This window comes from Oncorhynchus tshawytscha, unplaced genomic scaffold (genome assembly GCF_018296145.1).
Source record: "Oncorhynchus tshawytscha isolate Ot180627B unplaced genomic scaffold, Otsh_v2.0 Un_contig_7576_pilon_pilon, whole genome shotgun sequence".
Taxonomy (NCBI): domain Eukaryota; kingdom Metazoa; phylum Chordata; class Actinopteri; order Salmoniformes; family Salmonidae; genus Oncorhynchus; species Oncorhynchus tshawytscha.
In genome coordinates, this window is record NW_024607604.1 from 22,501 (window position 1) to 29,623 (window position 7,123).

Below are 7,123 nucleotides of genomic sequence, written 5' to 3' on the forward strand. Positions count from 1 at the left end.
TACCTTCTCTCTCTCCCACCTTCTCTCTCTCTCTCTCTACCACTCTTTCTCTTCTCTCTCTCTCCATCTACCCACCTTCTCTCTCTCTCTCTACTCCACCTCTCTCTCTACCCACCTTCTCTCTCTCTCTCTACCCACCTTCCTCTCTCTCTCTCTCTCTCTCTCTCTCTCAGGTCTGATTTGCTGCTGTCTCTCTCAGCAGTGCCAGCATTCCGACGTTACTAAAACCTAACATGGAATGGACTTTCCTGTGTGGTGACGCCCCTTTAACAACCAACAAACAAACCGACCAACGGATTCAAAGCTACAATACATCAGTTTTTACACACAGATTAACCATTATCACTCTCCAGTGTCACGAGAACAAGATTTCTACTTAGAAATATAGATATTCCAACTGTATGCAACTGAAATGGAAAGATTACGTTCATAAAATAAAGTAAAATGAAATAGGTAAATCAGTCAATATGAACCAAAATAAAATCCCGATTCCTACACACAGTGTTATTGCTAACGGAGACAGTAGCCGTAGAAACGGATGTCTAACCAGAATGTGCACGTTGCCACGGTGATGCGGTATTTATAAGCACCTCTATATTAGCCAGAGAGAAAAAGACAAAGTCCCAAAGAGGCACCCTATATAGTTCAGTTCATACAGATAACTTGCTCCTGGGGTTTATTTTCTAACTTTTTTTATTTTCCTTCGATCATTCAACATCATTTCTCTGTCTTCTTCTGTCTTTTTTTTAAATGACTAGTTTTGTCTCTACTGAGAGATGCTATACTGCGACAGCTATTGATATGAGTTTTATTTTGAGGAGTAAACCTGTGGCTACAACCAGTTATTATTATATGTGAGTTTTATTTGAGAAGTAAACCTGTGGATACAACAGTGATGATTATATGTGTAAAAAGAGAAAAAAAAGTATCATGTTTTTTCAGTAATGATCATATTGTCTTTTAGCCTGATGATGTTGCCTTCAAATAGGGTTTTTTTTTTTTTCTTTCTGGAGAATCTATCTATGATCCAATCATCTTTCTTTCTGGAGAATCTATCTATGATCCAATCATCTTTCTATGTCTTGCCTGGGTTTTCTTGCGTCTGAAATGGCACCCAAGTGTATTATATTTGACCAGAGCCCAATGGTTTCCCTGTGGGTTTCCCTATTGGTTTCCTATTGGTTTCCCTATTGGTTTCCCTATTGGTTTCCCTATTGGTTTCCTGTTGGTTTCCCTGTTGGTTTTTCTATTGGTTTCCCTACTGGTTTCCCTATTGGTTCCTATCCCTATTGGTTTCCCTACTGGTTTCCCTACTGGTTTCCCTCTTGGTTTCCCTATGGGCCCTGGTCAAAAGTAGTACACTATATAAGGAATTAGGGTGCAATTTTGGAGGCAACCCTTGTGTTGTTTACAAAGATGTTTGTACAGTGGGGTTTTTCAATTGGGGTTGTGGTCAAAGAGGGACTGGACATTTTAACAAGCGACCAAACTTCTGAGACACCAATGGCTGAAGTGACTGGGCGATCCTCATCATGTTTTTTTTTTTTTTTTTACTTTATCCTTCCAAGGCCGTCTCTCATTGGTTGGTTTGTCCAGTTAGCCAATCCCCTCTCATGGAATCTGCGATCTACAACAGGAAGTATAGATTTTTTTTTATTTTTAAATTAGGGTTTTTAATACGAAAAAATAAATGAAATAATGTCATTGGTGATGTCATTCTCCACACTTCTGTTGTTGTAGAGCAGTGTTTCCCAAACTAGGTCCAGGGGACCCCAAGGGGGACACCTTTTGGCACTGCACAGCTGATTCAAATAATCATGCTTGAAGATTATTTGAGTAATCTGTGTAGTGCTAGGGCAAGAACCAAAACATGCACCCAGGGGGGGGCGGGGCCAGGACCGAGTTTGGAAAACGCTACTGTAGATTCTCACTGTACTCCCTTTCCTTTTCTATAACAGCCTCTCTCCCCTTCTCCCTCCCTCCCACAGCCCCTATCTCCCCCTGTCCCCTAGCCTCTGTCCCTATCTCCCTCTGTCCCCTAGCCTCTCTCCCTTCTCCTCCCAGCCCCTATCTCCCCTGTCCCCTAGCCTCTGTCCCTCTGTCCCTAGCCTCTCTCCCCTTCTCCCTCCCTCCACAGCCCCTATCTCCCCCTGTCCCCTAGCCTCTGTCCCTATCTCCTCTGTCCCCTAGCCTCTGTCCCTATCTCCCTCTGTCCCCTAGCCTCTCTCCCCTTCTCCCTCCCTCCCACAGCCCCCATCTCCCCTGTCCCCTAGCCTCTGTCCCCTAGCCTCTGTCCCCTTCTCCCTCCCTCCCACAGCCCCTATCTCCCTCTGTCCCCTAGCCTCTCTCCCCTTCTCCCTCCCTCCCACAGCCCCCATCTCCCCTGTCCCCTAGCCTCTGTCCCCTAGCCTCTGTCCCTCTGTCCCCTAGCCTCTCTCCCCTTCTCCCTCCCTCCCACAGTCCCTATCTCCCTCTGTCCCCTAGCCTCTCTCCCCTTCTCCCTCCCTGCCCCTATCTCCCCCTGTCCCCTAGCCTCTGTCCCTATCTCCCTCTGTCCCCTAGCCTCTCTCCCCTTCTCCCTCCCTCCCACAGCCCCTATCTCCCCTGTCCCCTAGCCTCTGTCCCTATCTCCCTCCCTCCCACAGCCCCTATCTCCCTGTCCCCTAGCCTCTGTCCCTATCTCCCTCTGTCCCCTAGCCTCTCTCCCCCTCCCTCCCTCCCACAGCCCCCATCTCCCCTGTCCCCTAGCCTCTGTCCTCTGTCCCTAGCCTCTCTCCCCTTCTCCCTCCCTCCCACAGCCCCTATCTCCCCTGTCCCCTAGCCTCTGTCCCTCTGTCCCTAGCCTCTCTCCCCTTCTCCCTCCCTCCCACAGCCCCCATCTCCCCTGTCCCCTAGCCTCTGTCCCTCTGTCCCTAGCCTCTCTCCCCTTCTCCCTCCCTCCCACAGCCCCTATCTCCCCCTGTCCCTAGCCTCTGTCCCTCTGTCCCTAGCCTCTCTCCCTTCTCCCTCCCTCCCACAGCCCCCATCTCCTCTGTCCCCTAGCCTCTGTCCCTCTGTCCCCTAGCCTCTCTCCCTTCTCCCTCCCTCCCACAGCCCCTATCTCCCCTGTCCCCTAGCCTCTGTCCCTATCTCCTCTGTCCCCTAGCCTCTCTCCCCTTCTCCCTCCCTCCCACAGCCCCTATCTCCCCTTAGCCTCTGTCCCTATCTCCCTCCCTCCCACAGCCCCTATCTCCCCCTGTCCCCTAGCCTCTGTCCCCTAGCCTCTGTCCCTATCTCCCTCCCTCCCACAGCCCCTATCTCCCCTGTCCCTAGCCTCTGTCCCTATCTCCCTCCCTCCCACAGCCCCTATCTCCCCCTGTCCCCTAGCCTCTGTCCCCTCCTCCCTCCCACAGCCCCTATCTCCCCTCCCACAGCCCCTATCTCCCCCTGTCCCCTAGCCTCTGTCTCCCTCCCACAGCCCCTATCTCCCCTCCCTAGCCTCTGTCCCTATCTCCCTCTGTCCCCTTCTCCCTCCCTCCCACAGCCCCTATCTCCCCCCCTGTCTGTCCCTAGCCTCTGTCCCTCTCCCTCCCTCCCACAGCCCCTATCTCCCCCTGTCCCCTAGCCTCTCTCCCCTTCTCCCTCCCTCCCACAGCCCCTATCTCCTTCCCCTGTCCCTAGCCTCTGTCCCTATCTCCCCTGTCCCTAGCCTCTCCCCTTCTCCCTCCCTCCCACAGCCCCTATCTCCCCTGTCCCCTAGCCTCTGTCCCTATCTCCTCTGTCCCCTAGCCTCTCCCCTTCTCCCTCCCTCCCAAGCCCCTATCTCCCCTGTCCCCTAGCCTCTGTCCCTATCTCCTCCCTGTCCCCTAGCCTCTCTCCCCTTCTCCTCCCTCCCACAGCCCCTATCTCCCCCTGTCCCCTAGCCTCTGTCCCTATCTCCCTCTGTCCCCTAGCCTCTCTCCCCTTCTCCTCCCTCCCACAGCCCCTATCTCCCCCTGTCCCTAGCCCTTTCCCCTAGCCTCTCTCCCCTTCTCCCTCCCTCCCACAGCCCCTATCTCCCCTGTCCCCTAGCCTCTGTCCCCCTCTCTCCCCTTCTCCCTCCCTCCCACAGCCCCTATCTCCCCCTGTCCCCTAGCCTCTTTCCCCTATCTCACTCCTCTCCCCAAGCCCTCCCCCGGCCCCTCCCCCTCTCCCCCAGCCCCTCCCCATCTCTCCCAGCCCTCCCCTGTCCCCTTGCTTGCTAATGCATCTGTTGTCAGCTGAGGACATGAAAACCAAATATTGGATCCTGTCAGTAAAGAAACTTGCCTGTTAGTGACTATTTCACCTGTGTAATACTTGGTTTGACCTGTTTCCTGTCAGTCTGTCAGATGATGATGATGATGATGATGATGATGATGATGATGATGATGATGATGATGAAGAGTAACCGTGTGGGGTTGTTATCTGTTCTATAGTGAATGTGGGGGAGGGGGACAAACTAATGTGTTTGAAGCAGCAGGGAATAAGACTGAAATACAATAAGAACCACAGCAATGTAGAGATGATGATGGAGGAGGAGGAACAGGCAGAACTTGGATGAGACGGGGGGTGTACGTCCCTAATGGCACCCTATTCCCTACATAGGGCACTACTTTTGACTATAGCCCTATGGGCTTAGGTTGCCATTTGAGATGGAGGGGGAGGGGGGGGTTTAAAGTTGCACGTTTGTTGTGAGTTGCGTGACCTCTGTTGACCTCTTGTAAGAGAATGCCTTTGTCGCTTTGTGTTGCTGTGATGATAACCAACAGCAGCATGGTGGACAGACCGTGTGTACCATGTCCCCTCACAGAGCCACAGTATTGGAAATGCAACGTCATCTGCCTATTAAGGGGGAGGGGCTGGGGAGGGACAAACAGAGGGGGCGTGGCCAAATGTAAACTAAAAAGCCTTAATTGAAGTGGTGTATTTTGTATAACCCAGCATCTGTAGTTCAATAAATTGGATTGCCATGCAAGGGCGTTGCCATGACGCCGGCCCGTTGCCGGAATGTTCCGTGTTGTTGTTGTTGTTGTTTTAGCCATACAGATGGTATTATATCTGGTTTAGCCATACAAATGGTATTATCTCTGTGGTTTAGCCATACAGATGGTTTTATCTCTGGGGTTTAGCCATACAGATGGTTTTATCTCTGGTTTAGCCATACAGATGGTATTATCTCTGTGGTTTAGCCATACAGATGGTATTATATCTGTGGTTTAGGGGGGGGTAGGGGGTAGGTAGGTACATACATACAATAAGCTAGTAGCTCCCAGGCAGACTAAATAACTTTTTGCCCGCTTTGAGGACAATACAGTGCCACTGACACGGCCTGCAACGGAATCATGCGGTCTCTCCTTCACTGCAGCCGAAGTGAGTAAGACATTTAAACGTGTTAACCCTCGCAAGGCTGCAGGCCCAGACGGCATCCCCAGCCGCGCCCTCAGAGCATGCGCAGACCAGCTGGCCGGTGTGTTTACGGACATATTCAACCAATCCCTATACCAGTCTGCTGTTCCCACATGCTTCAAGAGGGCCACCATTGTTCCTGTTCCCAAGAAAGCTAAGGTAACTGAGCTAAACGACTACCGCCCGTAGCACTCACATCCGTCATCATGAAGTGCTTTGAGAGACTAGTCAAGGACCATATCACCTCCACCCTACCTGACACCCTTGACCCACTCCAATTTGCTTACCGCCCAAATAGGTCCACAGACGATGCAATCTCAACCACACTGCACACTGCCCTAACCCATCTGGACAAGAGGAATACCTATGTGAGAATGCTGTTCATCGACTACAGCTCGGCATTCAACACCATAGTACCCTCCAAGCTCGTCATCAAGCTCGAGACCCTGGGTCTCGACCCCGCCCTGTGCAACTGGGTACTGGACTTCCTGACGGGCCGCCCCCAGGTGGTGAGGGTAGGCAACAACATCTCCTCCCCGCTGATCCTCAACACTGGGGCCCCACAAGGGTGCGTTCTGAGCCCCTCCTGTACTCCCTGTTCACCCACGACTGCGTGGCCATGCACGCCTCCAACTCAATCATCAAGTTTGCGGACGACACAACAGTGGTAGGCTTGATTACCAACAACGACGAGACGGCCTACAGGGAGGAGGTGAGGGCCCTCGGAGTGTGGTGTCAGGAAAATAACCTCACACTCAACGTCAACAAAACTAAGGAGATGATTGTGGACTTCAGGAAACAGCAGAGGGAACACCCCCATCCACATCGATGGAACAGTAGTGGAGAGGGTAGCAAGTTTTAAGTTCCTCGGCATACACATCACAGACAAACTGAATTGGTCCACTCACACAGACAGCATCGTGAGGAAGGCGCAGCAGCGCCTCTTCAACCTCAGGAGGCTGAAGAAATTCGGCTTGTCACCAAAAGCACTCACAAACTTCTACAGATGCACAATCGAGAGCATCCTGGCGGGCTGTATCACCGCCTGGTATGGCAACTGCACCGCCCTCAACCGTAAGGCTCTCCAGAGGGTAGTGAGGTCTGCACAACGCATCACCGGGGCAAACTACCTGCCCTCCAGGACACCTACACCACCCGATGCTACAGGAAGGCCATAAAGATCATCAAGGACATCAACCACCGAGCCACTGCCTGTTCACCCCGCTGTCATCCAGAAGGCGAGGTCAGTACAGGTGCATCAAAGCTGGGACCGAGAGACTGAAAAACAGCTTCTATCTCAAGGCCATCAGACTGTTAAACAGCCACCACTAACATTGAGTGGCTACTGCCAACACACTGTCAATGACACTGACTCTACTCCAGCCACTTTAATCATGGGAATTGATGGGAAATTATGTAAATATATCACTAGCCACTTTAAACAATGCTACCTTATATAATGTTACTTACCCTACATTGTTCATCTCATATGCATACGTTGATACTGTACTCTATATCATCGACTGCATCCTTATGTAATACATGTATCACTAGCCACTTTAACTATGCCACTTGGTTTACATACTTATCTCATATGTATATACTGTACTCGATATCATCTACTGTATCTTGCCTATGCTGCTCTGTACCATCACTCATTCATATATCCTTATGTACATATTCTTTATCCCCTTACACTGTGTATAAGACAGTAGTT

The 7,123-nt window shown here is 51.3% G+C and overlaps 1 protein-coding gene across 1 annotated transcript in view; it reads left to right on the top strand.

Moving 5' to 3' along the window:
- LOC121842780 (ras-related protein Rap-1b) overlaps window positions 1-841 on the top strand; it is a gene marked incomplete at its 5' end in the record, with an annotated part of 20,650 nt that extends 19,809 nt beyond the window's left edge. The window contains 1 exon segment of the mRNA XM_042312524.1: window positions 174-841.
- Window positions 842-7,123: the final 6,282 nt, after the last annotated feature.